This window comes from Sciurus carolinensis, chromosome 14 (genome assembly GCF_902686445.1).
Source record: "Sciurus carolinensis chromosome 14, mSciCar1.2, whole genome shotgun sequence".
NCBI lineage: Eukaryota > Metazoa > Chordata > Mammalia > Rodentia > Sciuridae > Sciurus > Sciurus carolinensis.
This window is the reverse complement of record NC_062226.1, coordinates 27,009,487-27,025,850: the sequence shown is the minus strand read 5'-3', so window position 1 is coordinate 27,025,850 and position 16,364 is coordinate 27,009,487.

The following is a 16,364-nucleotide window of genomic DNA, read 5'->3' as shown; positions in this document are numbered from 1 at the left end:
AAGGAGATAAATTCAGGCAAGAAAGAGGAAATGATCAAGGCCAGTGATTTCTGTTAGAAACAAGAATGTTTCTACAAAAGAACATTTATCAGGTTTGCATTTTAAGTTTGTAATTGATGTATAGCATTCAGAAAAGTACACAAGCCCTGTTTGCCTAGTTAAGTGGTAACAAAGAGCATATCTTGCAACTACAACCTAACTCAAGAAATGAAACATCAACACCTCATTTTCTAATCACTGTTCTTCCCTGTGTATAAAGGTAAACAATATTCTGATTTTTTTCTTTTTAAAAATCTTATTGTTTCCTTTTAGTTATAGATAAGAATAGCATCCATTTTGACATAATTACACAAGCATGGAATATATCTTATTTTAATTAGGCACCTGTTTTTGTGGTTGTACGTGATGGTGGAATTCAGTGTGATGTATTCATATATGTACATAGGAAAATTATGTCAGATTCATTCCATTGTCTTTCCTTTTCCTATTCCCCACTTCCCTTTCTTCCCCTTTGTCTAATCTGAATTTCTGTTCTTCCCCTCCCCATCCTTATTGTAGGTCAGCTTCCACGTGTCAGTAAAAACATTCAACCTTTAACTTTATGGGAATGGTTTATTTCACTTAGCATGATAGTTTCCAGATCCATACATTTACTGGCAAATGTCATTAAGTCATTCTTCTTAATAGCTGAGTATACTCCACTGTGTATATATACCACATTTCCTTTATCCATTTATCTGTTGAAGGGCACCTAGGTTGGTTTCATAACTAAGCTATTGTGAACTGAGCTACTATGAACATTGATGTGCGCCTGTAGAGTGCTGATTTTAAATCCTTTGGATATATATTGAGGAGTGGGTAGCTGGATCATATGGTGGTTCCATTCCTAGTATTTTGAGGAATGTCCATACTGCTTTCTAGTCCCACCAGCAATGTATGAGTCCCACACATTTGCAGTTCCACTAATAATGTATGAATATACCTTTTCTCCTACGTTCTTGCCAACATTTGTTTCTTGTATTCTTATTCTTGATAATTGCCATTCTGATTGGAGTGAGATGAAATCTCAGTGCAGTTTTAATTTGTATTCTCTAATTGCTAAAGATGTTGAACATTTTTTTCACATAGTTATTGTCCATTCATATATTTATTCTTTTGAGAAATGTTCATTCAGTTCCTTTACCTATTTATTGATTGGGTTATTTGGTCTTGGTGTTAGTTTATTTATATAATTTAACATTTATATATCCTGGAAATTAACACCCTGAGGTGCTGGTGGTAAAGATTTTCTCCTATTCTGTAAACTCTGCCTTCATACTTTTGCAATATCCTGATTTCTGATACCAGATGTTTGTTTTGATTGTTTTTGAATTTCATATGAATGGAATTAGGCTGTATGTGTCCTTATCTTTGTGCATCTGACTTATTTTGTGGATTATTGTTTGTGAGATTTGTCTGTGTTGCTTTTTATAGCTAGAGTTCTTTTTCATTGTTAGTATTGCATTGTATGAATATACCGTAATTTGTGGGTCCATTTCATTGTGTTAGTGGAAAGTTTTGGGCTGTTGCAAATATTGCTGCCATAAACATTCTTGTATGTATCTTTTGGTGCACATGTATACATTTTTTTTTTTTCAGTATAATCTTAAGAGTGGGAATTCTGGCTCAGGGATTCTGAGTATATTCAAGATCTACAGAGAGTTGCAAAATATCCACAAAAAAAATAAAATAATCTTAGGCTCAATTTGCATTCCCAGTAATGTTATGGGAGTTTCAGTTCCCCTGTATCCTTACCAATATTAGATATTATTCCTCTTTTAAGTCTAGTGATTCTGGTGATGGTATAAATAGTGTTCCATGTTTTTTAAATGGGTATTTTCCTTATGACTAATAAAGTTGCATGCACATCAAAAGTTTATTGGCTATTTTGTGTATCCTCTTTTGTGAAGTATCCGTTCTAGTTTCTTGCTCTTTTTTTCTCTTTTCCATTGGGTCATCTTTTTCTTGATATAGAGGGATGTGTATTTGTGTGTGTGTGTGTGTGTGTGTGTGTGTGTGTGTGTGTTTGTGAGAGAGAGAGAATGAGAATGAGCTAGCTCAGGATATGTTTTATATATTGTAAATATATTTTTCAACTCTGCTGGCTTGCATTTGCACTCAATAGTTAAAGTGTCCTGAGAGGGACACTTAATTTTAATGTAGTTTGATTTAGTAGTATTCCTTCTGTGATTAAAGCTTTTTTGGTTCTTATTGAAGGGATAGTTCCCTATTCTAAGGTCATGATAATGTTCTCTCATATAACATTCTAGAAACTGTATTGCTGCATTTTTTTGTTTTAAGATCCATATTCCACTTGAAATATATTTTTTTGTATAGGTTGAGCAAGGGGTTAACTTTCTCCCTCCTCCTGCATATGGCTATCCAATTGACCCACTATCATTTATTGAAAAGTGCCACTTTGACACAAATCAAGGACCCATATGTGCATGGGAATGTTGTGGACTCTGTTTAATTGTTCTGTTTGTCTATCCTTATGCTATACCACATTATCTTTACTACTGTAGCTGTGTAAGTCTTCATATGCAGTGGAATAAATCCACTTTGATCTTTTTCTTCTGAGTTTTCTGGACCCTTCTTGGTCACTTTGCTTCCATATCAATATTGGAATTACCTTGTTAATTTCCACAAAAGTAAATTTCTGGAATATTTATTAGGATTGCATTGAACCTAAAGATGAAATTAAGGGAGAATTGGCATTTGAGTCTTCTGACCCGAAAACATAGTATATTCCTTTCTTAACTATATTTTGTAGTTCTTTCTGTAAAAATATTGCATATATTCTATTATTCCTTGGAATTTGATGGCATCACTTTAAAAGTTATATTCTCTGTACTGGCATATAGAATTACAATCAATTTTTTGTATTGGCCAGAAACTTTACTAAACTTAGTTACTAATTTTAATGATTTGCCAGTGTATTCTTTCTTTTATCCTTTTTTGAGGTTGTCATGTAACAAAACTTCGTCATTTAGAAGCATAAGCTTCAGTGGTTTTTAATATATTTCTGTATTATGCAGCCATCAACATTAATTCTAGAATATTTCCACAACCCCCCAAAAAGCTGTGCTGTTAGCAGAGCCTTAAGTAACTCTTTTCCTCAACACCTACAACCACTAGTCAGCCTTTTGTCTCCATGGATTTGCCTGTTCTAGACATTTCATATAAATAGAGGCATACAGTATGTGGCCTTTTGTGTCTGGTTTCTTTAAAAATACTCCGCATAATATTTCCAAGGTTCATCCATGTTGTGTAGCATGCATCAGTACTTTTTTACTTTTTTGTTTCCTCTCAGTGTTGGAGATGGTACCTAGAACTATATGCATGCTAGGCAAGTGCTCTACCACTGAGTTACTGCCCTCCACAGCCCTTTAATACTTAATAACTGAATAATATCCATCATATTGAATTTCTTTTTCATTTTTTCATATTTTTTATTTTTAAATTTGTTCTAATTAGTTATACATGGTAGTAGAATGTATTTTGACATAGTACACAAGTGGAGCACAATTTCTCATTCCTCTGACTGTACATGGTGCAGTCACACTGGTTGTGTAGTCATACATGTATATAGGGTAATAAAGTTCTTATTCCACCATCCTTCCCATCCCCACATTCCCTTTCCTCCCCTCTCTCCCCTCTGCATAATCCAAAGTTCCTTCATTCCCCCCATTATGGATCAGCATCTGCTTATTAGAGAAAACATTCGGCCTTTGGTTTTTTGGGATTGGCTGATTTCACTTAGCATGATACTCTCCAGCCCCATCCATTTACCTGCAAATGCCATAATTTCATTCTGCTTTAAGACTGAGTAATATTCCATTGTGTATATATATCACATTTTCTTTCATATATATCCATTCATTTGTCGAAGGGCATCTAGTTTGGTTCCACAATCTAGCTATTATGAATTGAGCAGCTATAAACATTGATGTGTCTACATCACTGTAGTATACTGATTTTAAGCCCTTAGGGATAGCTGAGTCAAATGGTGGTTCCATTCCAAATTTTCTGAGAAATCTCCATGTTGCTTTCCATAGTGGTTGCACCAATTTGTAGTGCCTCCAGCAATGTATGAGTGTACCTTTTTCCCCACATCCTTGCCAATATTTATTATTGCTTGTATTCTTGATAATTGCCACTCTGACTGGAGTAAGGTGAAATCTTAGTTTTGATTTGCATTTCTCTGATTGCTAGGGATGATGAACATTTTTTCTTATGTTTGTTGATCAGTTATATTTCTTCTTCCGTGAAGTATCTGTTCAGATCCTTAGCCCATTTATAGGTTGATTTATTTGGTTTTTTGGTATTAGGTTTTTTGAGTTCTTTATATATCAATATACCACATTTTGTTTGTGAATCCCTCAGTTGGTATCTCATTGTGGTTTGATTTGCATTTAACTTGATAACTAATAATGTTGTGCATATTTTCATGTACATTCTAGGCCTGAGTGAAGTTGGAGAATTTAAATGGTACTGGTTTATTCTTTCAGATGATTTTTTTCGGTTGTGCCACTAGCATGGGTTTGGAAGTAGAGAAGTAACATGGAGTGTTTGCAGTAGCTGTACTAGCTTGTTGTCTTCTTACAGGTAAGCTAGGTGAAGATCACCTTATCAGACGATTCCTTGGTAAACTTGAAAATAGACCAACAGAAGTTTATGGCACCAAAATGTCTAATTGCAGGTATGTCAGGTAGTCTGATAGAACCATCACAGTGGTGAGGCTTCTGCCATGTATGTGCAGGAGTGGAAGGTTATTCGTTCACCCAGACAGTGCTGAGATGGGTACTACTGCCAGTAAATGTGAATGCTGTTTGACTGTTCAGCTGGTAATCTGAATGCTGTGGTCCCTGGCAAGGCAGTAACTGTGATCAGCAAGACTGCCTCAGGCTGTAGTATCAGAGGTACACTTGTTAAGATGATCTAGTTAACTCTTCTTCCTTGAATTCCCTGTTTTCTGAGTAATCATTTGATTGCAATTTATTCCAGTGAACTATATACATATCTATATGTATGTATATATTCATTCCATTTAGGAAACACATTACATTTAGTGGTCGTATCTCTTTGGGCTCCTCTTGACTATAATAGCTTTTCTGGCTTTTTTTGTTATTGATTACTTTGACTTTTTTGAAGTGTACTGATCTAGCATTTTGAAGAATGTCCCTCAATTGGGATTTGTCTGTAATTTCTTATGATTAGACTGGGGTTGTGTTTTTCCTGGAGGAAGGGCATGGATATAAAGTGCCATTTTCATCAAATGTATCAAGGGTGCATACTATTAATGTGACTTTCTACTGCTGGTATTAACCTTGGTCTCCTAAGATAGTATTTGTCAGAATTTCCACTATAAAGTCACTCTTTTTTTTTTTTTTTACCCACTTCTTTACTATACTCTGGAAGGAAGTCAGTATGTGCAGCCCACACTTAAGAAAGTTATGCTCCGCCTTCTTGAAGGTCAACTATCTACATAAATTATTTGGAATTTTGCACAGGAGATGTGTTTTTTCTCCCTCACTTATTCATCTAGTCATTTATTTAAATCAGTATGTTCTCATGAATATTTTATATATTGATTTACAATCCAATACTACTTCATTTCTTTTGTGACTCAAGAGAAATTAAAACTTTTAAATTTCCTGGCATTAAATGATGTTCCAGGCTCATCTTGGGTATTTCCTGCCTCATCCTAGCATCATCCATTTCTTCAAAAAGTCTTTTATTTAGAAATAAGATCTTAGGTGTGCTTGTTGCCACTGGAGTGTTGAGGCTTCCAGCCCTGTCAGCTGACAAAGCAAGGAGATAGCTGTGTATGTACTAAGCAAAGAATATAAGCATATCTGTAAGTATTTCTGTATGAAATCATCTGCATCAATACCAAGTTAAATGTGTTCACACTGATGACTCCAACTGCACTATATTACCACATGGATCCTTCAGGTCTCCTTGAACCATTTCTTATCTGTAACTATTCCAAAACGTAGGAGAAACCTGGCTCCCAACATCTACTATCTACCATCCATTTTTTTTAATTGTTCAATTCTAGTGTACATGTATACCAGTATCAGAATTAACCTGTAACCCCATGAGAAACAAAGTATTATGTAGAGTTCAGTGTTTACATACTTTTTTTTTTTTTTGCCTTTAACTTTATATATACTCCATTTTGCACAATTGCTTAGGGCAGTATCTTTTTCCCCATTCCCTTTAATGAGTTTACTTCATACATTTGTTAGATTGGTTTGTCACATTTATGATTTCTTTCTGGGATCCCTTGACCACCTCAATAGTTTCAAATTTTTCATACATTAAGGTTCACTCTTTATACTATCAACTTCAGTGGATTTTACAAATATGTCCATTACAAGATGCAGAGTAGTTTCACTGACACCACTCCCTGCCAGAATTCTGTGCTTCACTTATTAACTCCCATTGCCCCTGAACTCTTGACAATTGCTGATCTTTTTATCATCTCTATAGTTTTGACTTTTCCAGAGCATTATATAGTTGGAATCATCCAGTATGTAGTTTTCCAGACTGACTTTTCCAAGTGGGAGAAACCTGGCTCCCAACATCTACCATCTGCCATCCATTTACTTAGTAGTTTAATTCTTAATTGTTCAGAAACTCTGTGCTTCACTTTTTCAACTTCCTTTCATTTAGCAATGTGCATTGCAGGTTCACCTGTGTCTCTTTGTGTCATGATAGCTCATTTCTTCTCATCTCTGAATACTATTCCATTGTCTGCATGTAACACAGTTTGTTTATCCATTCACCTATTGATAGACATCTTGGTTGTTTCCAGTTTTGGATGATTGTGAATAAAGTTGCTGTAGATATTTGTGTTACACATAGGTTTTCAAGTCAATTGGGTTGGTAGGACTACGTTTAAACTTTACCTGAAACTTCCAAGTTGTCATTCAAAGCAGTTGTCTCATTTTTACTTTCTATCAACAATACACGAGAGTACCTATGGGATCCTCATTCTCAATAGCAAATGATACTGTCAGGTTTTGAATTTTAACTATTCCAATAGGTGTGTAATGGTACCTCATTACTTTCATTTGCAATTCCATAATAACAAATAATAGCCCTCTTTTTATCACCTTCCCCACCCCCCTGTTCCAGGTTTAAAATTGTGTTGTTTCTTTATTGATGTTGAATTTAAAAGTTCTTTATATATTCTATATATTTTGTATACAAGACCTTTATCTATGTTTTTCACAAGTATTTTTTTCCAGTCTATGACTTGTCTTCTCAGTCTCAAACAGGGTCTTTTGAATAACAGAAATTTTAATTCTTAATAAGTTTTAGTTTATTTTTTTCTTCATGGATCCTACTTTTGGTATCGTACCTTAAAAAAATTATCACCAAACCCAAGGTCATATAGTTTTTTCCTGTATTTTCTTCTAAAAGTTTTATGGTTTTGCATTTTACATGCAGGTTTATGATCCATTTGAGTTAATTTTTGTGACGATTCATTTTTTTTTTTGTACAAGGATGTCCATCTATTCCAGTAGCATGTGTTGAAAAATAAACTATCCTTTCTCCATTGATTGTTCCTTTGACAAAAATCAGTTTATTATATTTACATGGCCTATTCCTGGGCTTTCTATTCTATTCCATTAATATATGTGTTTGTTCTTTTGCCAGTACCATATTGCCCTGTTTCCTGTAGTTTTATGGTAACATACATTTTCACAACCAATTTTTGAACTTTTTAAATGGTCGTTTTTTAATTTTCTCATGATCTTTTTTTAGTTTTACCATTATATTCACAAAAAGGACCCTAACTTCCAGAACAGTATTAAATAATGGTTATTGCATGTCTAGTGACTCTCAAACTTCAGTGTTCACACAATTCAGCTATTATGATTCATTTTATCTGTCTACTTGTCTGGAGTATAGTATTCACTTAATCAAACACTAATTTAGGTGATACTGTGGAGGTATTTTGTAGATGGGTACTATCTACAATCATTTGACCTTAAGTAAAGTAGGACCCTTGATAATGTTGATGGACCTCATCCAATCAATTTGAAGAGCCAAGAACAAAAACTTTTTTCAGAGGAGAAGAAATGTTTTTCCTCAAAACTGTTGCCTGCTCTGCAACTGTGAGGCAATTCCTTAAAATAAATATCTTAATGTGTGTATGCATGTGTCTATCTATATATATCTCTGGAGAACCCTGACTGATACAGCATCCAAAAGAATAAAAATTCCTAGAAATAAATTTAGCCAAGACAGTAATACCTTGTGGATTAAAAGTATAAAACATTGCTGGAAGAAATTAAAGGAGAACTAAATAAATCAATTCTCATTTTCATGCATTGGAAGACTTAGTAATGTTAAAATGGATATGCTTCCTAAATTGATCCACATATTCAGTGCAATCCTTATCAAAATACCAATAATAATATTTTTTTGCAGTAATATAGAAGTCAGGCCTCATTCATGTGGAGGTTATACATGAGCCCAGCCTCATGGACATCTTCTCACCAGGCTGACCTGCCTGCAGTCACTGCCAAGTGCCCAATCTGCTAATGGTAGAGACCAACAATGAGTCTTCAATATGGCACCATTGCCCAGGGTCATCAGCCAGCTTCCCAGTAGCAAGTTGATTACACTGGACTGCTTCCATTATGGAAGAGGAAGTGCTTTGTTGTTATCAGAATAGAGACACTCTGCATACAGATTTGACATCCTTGCATGCAGTGCTTCTTCCGAAACGATCATCCAGGGTGCCTTGTGCCATGATATATTTCACATAGCATTGTTTCTGATTTTCTCTTCACAGAAACTAAAGTACAGCCACAGGCCCATGCTTATGGAATTCACTGGTCTTACCATGTTTCCCTCTTTTGTCTCCTCTCTGTCCTTGGCTGGTTCAGTGACCTCAGATTCTCAACCTCTCCTAAGTGTAGGAAGAGCACAGCAGATAGGAAACCAGGACACCCTTTACAACATTTTTAAACTGGGTTAACAGGTTCTATCCAGTTCCAGGAGTTCCTAATTACTTATAAAGAAGGCAATTTCCACATCTCACAAGAATCAGTTAAAAAAATCTCCAGAAAAGCAAAAGAGGTCAGTAATATAGCCTTACATGTGAGGATTTACATGCCTTGGCATCCAGACTTAATTCCAGGTACTCCTTGCTGGTGGGTCTAGGACTGTTTGGACCAGGTATGGTTCTGGAATAGTTTGAGGATGGTCTTTCTGCATTGTCTTTTCTTAAAAAGGCCTCTTAAAAGGGCCTCACTTATGCTCTTCAAAGAGCTTAATCTCTCAGAAGAAGGGGTGGTAGGCGGTAGGTCCTGTACCTGGGGGTCTTCAAGCAGCCTTAATCACACTTCCCAGTTTTAGAAATTTACATTAAAACCATGTTGGGATTCAGGTCAAAAATTCCTGATGTTCTGTGATCTCCTAGGACACATTCTGTCTCACACTTTAGCATGTAACTAAGGGCTAAATAACTACCAATAGATTCTATATAGAGAGCTGGAACATGAATTGCTTGCTTTGTTTGCTTTCCTCTTGAAGATGGCCAAAAAAAAAATCTTAACAATTGTTTAGGGCTTTCTGAAAATTGTCTTTTAAGGATGATACCTCATGTACTGTCTAGAGATGTTGTTGGAACAGATGTTGTGAGAGGCTCTTACACTCTCATATGCCAAGAATGCCCATGTATCCCCCAGGCATTATCACAGAAAATCCTCAAACACATTCATAGCACTACAGGGCATTGCCTTCCACTTGACCCTTCCATTCTCTTGATTGTTCAATGCACAAGGGTTATTAAGAAGCTGAAAGATGATTATTACACTCCATTGTGGCTGCCAGCTATGTGCTGGCAGATTTCTGAAAACAGATTCAGGAAATCACTGTAGGTTAATGATATAATAGAATCAGGAAGATATTAGTCTTGGAGGAAACTAGCCTATTTTATAGAGCAAAATCTGGGATGAAGTTATCCTTGAATGGCAGCTTGACCTTGGACTTATTTTATCTACTTAGTGCCTCAGTTTCCTTATCTGTGAAGTGGGGATTATAACAGTCCTCACTTCCATAGGGTTGTGGATAGGATAAATGGACAATGGAAGACAAGTGCTTAGCAGAGTACCTGGCCTATAGTAGACCATCAAAGATTTAACCTCTTATTATAGAATGAGGATTTCTTTAAAAGTCTGACATTAAAGCAAATTCAAATGCTTGTTCTTAGTGCTTAGAATTGAATCCTTAGAATTCTGCTGGTAAAAAAGGAAACATCTTTCATCATCTCTGCCTGTATTAGTCCTTTCAGTGAGAAAACTTAGCTTGCCTGGGGAAAATGACCCAAACAAAAGTCTAGAGCAGAGGTTAGTTCTTCAGCATCCCAAGGAACTTTTTAGGAATACCCCAGACTCACTGAATCAGAAACTCTGGGGGTAGAGCTCAGCGTTCTGTATTTTAACAAATCATCTGGTAGATTTCTAAGGTCAGATTTGAGGGCCACTGGCCTAGAGCCATCAGAGATGGAGATAGAGTGTTGATAAATAGCAACCTGTAGTCATTGCAGAATGCTTGAGGAGGCTTATGATCCTAGTCCTGAATTTTCAGCTGCCTGCTGGAGTCTCCACCAGAACCATCCTTCCCTCCACTCTATCTCCTCCTGGGTGTCTTGGGCTCGTCCCACCAGCTGCTCTCCTAGATTCTCCCCTCTCGCTTTTTATCCAACCAGGCACTAAGAGCCTGCTGATTCCATTTCCTGTGGAAGGTGTCTGTCTGCTCCTCTCCCTGCAGCCTCCACCTACATTCAGGTTCCTTCTCACTGGGTTTGGGATGACTTTTTTGTTGGGTCTTCTGATTTTTGTTTCTTTAGTTAATTTCCCTGCTCTTCTTTCCACACCACACATGGTGACAGTGGCTAGATGGATGGACAGTAGAAGATCAGTAGTTCCACTGCTCAAAAACCTTCCCATGCTACAGACACCGTTCTTATTGTGATGTTTGGATGTGCTGCAACCTCAGATGGGGTTTCCAGCCTCCCTTTCTACCACACCATGTGTTTCTTCCACTCCATCTTTTACTCTACCAATGCCATGCTCTCTTAGTCCCTTGCTCTGCCTTCTGTGTCCCTCCTTATCCTCCTGTGAGTTCTGTTTAACAGGTCAGCTTTATTATCACTAATCCTGGAAGCCTTCCTTGCTCTTCTAAGGAAACTTAGAATCTCAGAGTTTTCCAGCTGTACTCAATTTTAAAAGGCCTTTACTACTCATACTGACGGCTTTCCTACTAGACTGTGAGCGTCTCAGGGCCAAAAATGAGCTGTCATTCATCTTGGCATCTCCAACACAGTGCTTAGCGCTTATTAAGTAGGTGCTTAATAAATGTTTGCTGAAGAAATGAGAGTGTGTGAGAGAATTTTCCTTGTCAGGAATGAACCCTCAGCCGCCCGGGCACAGCATACTGCCTTGAGAGAGCATTTATGTTCTGGCTCACAGCAGCCACGGAAGAGGAATAGGTCTCTGAGGGAAACCACGGGAGAGCTTGGGCAGGTGAAATGTAATTATCCACACTGGCTCTGAGCCAAGGATCCGCAGAGCCACCACGAGGCCAGGGCTAAACACAATGGGTATGACCTTCATCTTGCATCCCTTCTGAAGAGTGGCTCCTCTGGCAGCGTGGAGCCCCCTAACAGCTTGCTGGGGCCTGAGGTCACTCACCGGAAAGAGGCAGCCAGGCCCTGTGACCCGGCTGAGCAGCTGTGTGGCCCTGCATTCCCTTTGGTCAAAACACACAGCCTGGTGCGGGAAAGCTAGCCGGTCGGTGATGTTTCTCTCATTCTTTTTGGTCTGAGCAGCCCTTTCCAGGACAATGACCCCAGCAGGTAACGATAACTTGACATTACATTACTGGCAGTCAGTTTCCTCACCTTTCATGTGTGTGTGTGTGTGTGTGTGTGTGACTTTATGTTTATTTCCAAAAACAATAGATCTCCCTATCCAAGTTACAAAGCAACCCATGCACAAATGCAGAAAATTGAAAAACCTTTTTGCAGCTGACCGTAAATCCTTTCTGGAAGAAAATGCAGGTTACATAAAAAGTGACTACCCGGGACTTCAACTCAGGAAGTGTGACTCCAGGGTTGCGCTGCAGATTGGGGTCCCTGAGGATCTACCTGGGAAGGGTTGCGGGCAGCAGAGGCCAGCAAACATAGCAGGGACTCCTGAGTCTCCTGATTTTTAATATAACTGAAGCTTTAGAGCCTTGGAGCTTCTGCAAATAAATGACCTTGGAGACGGCCACAGGAGACAGGCGGAAGAATGCAGAGTGGAGAACCAGGCACGTCCTTTATACAAAGCAATCTCACATTTCGTCAGTATTGTGCCTCTCAACCATTCTCCAGACAAGATTTTATGCCCAGAGCAGAGACTTTCCCCTAAACAGCAATATTCCTGTATGTTCTACTTTTCATTTTCTTGATTCTCCTTCCAAAGGTCTCCAAGCAATTTACAAACTGCAGGTTGTGTTTGCAATTCGGACCCTTAAAGTTTATCTATCTTTCTCTCCCCTCTCACTTTTCCTTTGTTTTTTATGATCGTGATGAAAAAGAGGAAGAGTGGGGAGACCGAAGCTCATGAATATATATGAAGCCATTACATCTGCCGGGTGAGGTGCATGCACAGGCTCTTTCTAAAATGCCTGTCTCCCCGCCACCAGAACTGCTTTGGAGTCTTTTCCTCCAATTGCAAAAATTCATTATTTACTCTTTTACTGCATCTATTTACAAGTCCACATGGACCCTCTGGGAAGCCCAATTCGGGCTCAGAGCTCCTATAATGAAGCCTGGCTCACTCCACTATGATATATCTCACCGCTACTGCTGCCCAGGGGATGGAGAGTGTGCCCACCTCTTTTTTGGAAGGTCAGACTGACTGAGGACAAAGGATTTTAAATTGTGCTCTGTGGAATCCTGGAATCCTGAGTAGGCTGCCAAGAGTTCTAGGAAATAACAATAATAAGGCTGGCCATGGACAGTCTTTTATTTTTCAAGACACTATGATTTTGGTTTGGTTGTTAAACTTTCTCTGGGGTTAAAATACATATCTAGTGCAAGCAGACTGTACTCCCCGAAGTTTGTTTTTAAAGTTTTCCACGAGTATGGAAAGAGAAGGTTCAGAGGATACTGATAAGAACAGTCACTGAGGACATTCCCTGATAAGGACTTGTCCCAAATAGGGATGTGTCTTATTTGACTACAATGTCAGATCCAAGGAGACAGTGCCTGGAAATAGTAGTCAGCCAAGAAGTAGCCGTTGAATGAACAAATGAGTTTTTCAGCTGCTGTATGCTCCTGCAGGTTAGTTCTGCCCCAGAGCTTGTGCCTTTTGACCAAAGTAGCAACGCACAGCAACTCTACTGTACATGACTTGTATGCTTAGAGTCAGGACTGATTGGGGCCAGGTGACCCCCTCATGGTCCATTGGTTGACCTCATGTTGCTCCCATATCTCTTTAGCTGCACAAGACTTGCTCCCAAAGGAGGAGTTCTTGGGTGCACGGTTTTAACTCTTTGCTTTCCCCTCCAGTGACTCCCTAATTCAGGGGAAGGAGTTCTGGGGTCCTGTCACCCTTGGAGTTTTCTCTAGATGGTTGCCTAGCTTTTTAACTTCAGAGTCTTAGCCACCAGCTGTGATGACTAGGTCCCTGGAGCTGAAAGCTGTGCAGGCTGGCTACTGCCTGGATTGTGCTTCTCTACCTAGGGAGACCTCTGCCCCAGAGAGCTGAGTCCCAGGTATGGGGGACATGGTGCATGTGTGTCCTGGAGTGACTCATAATGCTCTAAACTGCTTATCCTCAAACTCCTCAGAAAAGTCAAGGTTATTTTTTTGTCTTTACTTTGTCCCTTTTAGTTACACATGACAGTAGAACCTATTTTGACATATTTATACAAGCATGGGATATATCTTATTCTAATTAGGACCCCAGTCTTGTGATGTTGAGATTCCCTGTGGTGTATTCATATATATACATAGGAAAGTTTGGTCGGATTCATTCCACTGTCTCTCTTTTTCCTATCCCCCCTTCTCTTCCCTTCATTCCCCTTTGTCTAATCCACTGAACTTCTATTCTTTCAAAGTCAAGGTTCTTAAGCTGGAGTTTAGATGGAAGGGCAGTCTCTAACCTCCACCTAACAGGTCACACGTAAGTTAACAATGGCTCAAGTTCCTTAACTAACAGCACATGGATTGACTCCTTGGGATGAAACCAGCGCCCCTGGTTTCAAAAATATTCTTTATTACAATTACTTTGGGAAAAGTTCTTGGGGTGAGAGAAGCTCACTTCTGAGAGAACTGGCTCTTCCCTCCATGGGGAGGGAAGGGGAATTCTGGCCATGCTAGTGTGGCTCAGCAGTGGTGGAGCCCAAGTCCTGGCAGTAATTTTTGGTGAGGGATAGGGCAATGGCCCCAGGGAAGGAAAAGTAAAGAACTGCCACTGGATTCTGGAAGGTTCTCCAGGTGGGAGAGATGGGAGCAAGGACTTCAGAGGAAGCAGAGGCTGGAACTGAAGAATAACAAGGGGTTGGAAAGGAAATTTTAAGACCGTTACTTAGGTTATGATTATTATTTCTTTTAGGGTTTTTAAAAGACAAAAGGTTCAGATTATTGTTGGCTGCTGAACTAGTTCATCTGACTGAGACCCAGGCTTGAACTGAAGCACTTGGGAACCAGGAATTTCATTCAGCGAATACTGAGTGCCCAATACTGGGGATATGGTGGTGAACAAAGTAGACCCAAGTCTCTTCCCCAGAGTCTTGCTGGAAGAAGCAGTAAGTAAAAGAGTAAAGCATGTCATAGAGCAAAAAGTGATACGTACTATTTAAAAAGTAAAGTCAAAAGAGGGCAGTAGGGAATTTCAGGGGAGGAACATGCTACAAATTTCAAACACGGCAGCCAGAGAACGCGTTTGAGAGAAAGTGACATACGAACAAAGATTTGAGGCTATGAGGAGCTAAGACAGGTAGAGATCTGGAGTAAAGCCCTGGAAGAGCTGGGACTGGGCATGCTGTGGACCAGCCAGTGTGGCCAGCGTGGCTGGAGTGGAGTGCAGAGTGTGGCAGGAGATGAGATCAGAGAGGTACAGAGACCTGGTCCTACGGGACTTCGTAGACCACGCCAAAGCCTCTGCTTTTCCTCTGGAGAGAGCTCTGAGCAGAGGAGAGGGAAATACAACAAAAAACTTAAAAGGAGGAACGGTGGAAGGGGAGACAGATATGAGGAGACCTGTCAAGAATTATTACAGAAATCCAGGTGATGGACGAAGAGGGTGGCAGTGAAGACAGTGAGGAGGGGCTGGATTTGCTAACATTATTCATTCATCTGTTGTTTAATGTCATCTGATAAGTGGTTCAGTCTTTATTGAGCCCTTGCAGAGATTGCAGTCTGAAACGGAAGGCAAATAGTTAATGATCGTAAGCTCATCCAGCTCAGGAGTTTTAAGTAGCCTCGAAACAGAGGCACCTTTCTCTCAGGAACTGATTGAGAAGCATAAAGAGCGAATGTTTGACGGGTCATGCCGTGTGGCAGAGGACGGAGCAGGGGCAAGTGTCCAGAACTGTTTTTTTTCCAGCTTCTCCTTTCTCTCCTTTACTCAGGGGAATGGGGCCTTTTTCTCTGGCCTCTATTGGCCAGAACCCATCTATCCTGAGGGTCTGATTTCTGTCTCAGTAGGAAAATCATGGAAGGCACAGATTTTGCCTGGGAATCAAGCGGGTCTTGGACTTTTCCCCAGGACTTTTTGGCCTATGGCCCTTGTTTAGCACTTCTTGTCATCGGCCTGGATTCATGACTTGCTCCCTACTCCAATCTCCTGCTCCGGTGACCTGCTCATCTCTACCTGGTGACCCATTTGTGGCTGTGTCCAGTTTTTTTTCCTATCTCCATCTATCCATCTCCGGTATGAAACACCATCACCAGAGTCTCATTTCTTTCCTACTCCAAGCTGCAAAATATTTCTTCTAATCCCAGCCCATAAGGTCTGTCTTTATCTTTGGCTCTCTTCCCTCTTTCTGCATAAATTCTTTTCTTCTTGTCCATAGTTCTCACACTTTTTTTTTTTTTTTTTTAAATCCTGGCATATCTTCCTTTTCTTGTATTGTCTCTCTTGTGATTAGCCCATGATTCACAAAAATGCCTAGAAAGGACTGATGGGAAAATTGAGCAAGAAAGAATACTTCTGGGAGTGAGCAGAAGGAGGAAAGAGGCCGTGAACATTAATGCTTTATTATTTTTTCTTGGCCACATCTGTGTTTCTCATAACAAGCAGAGC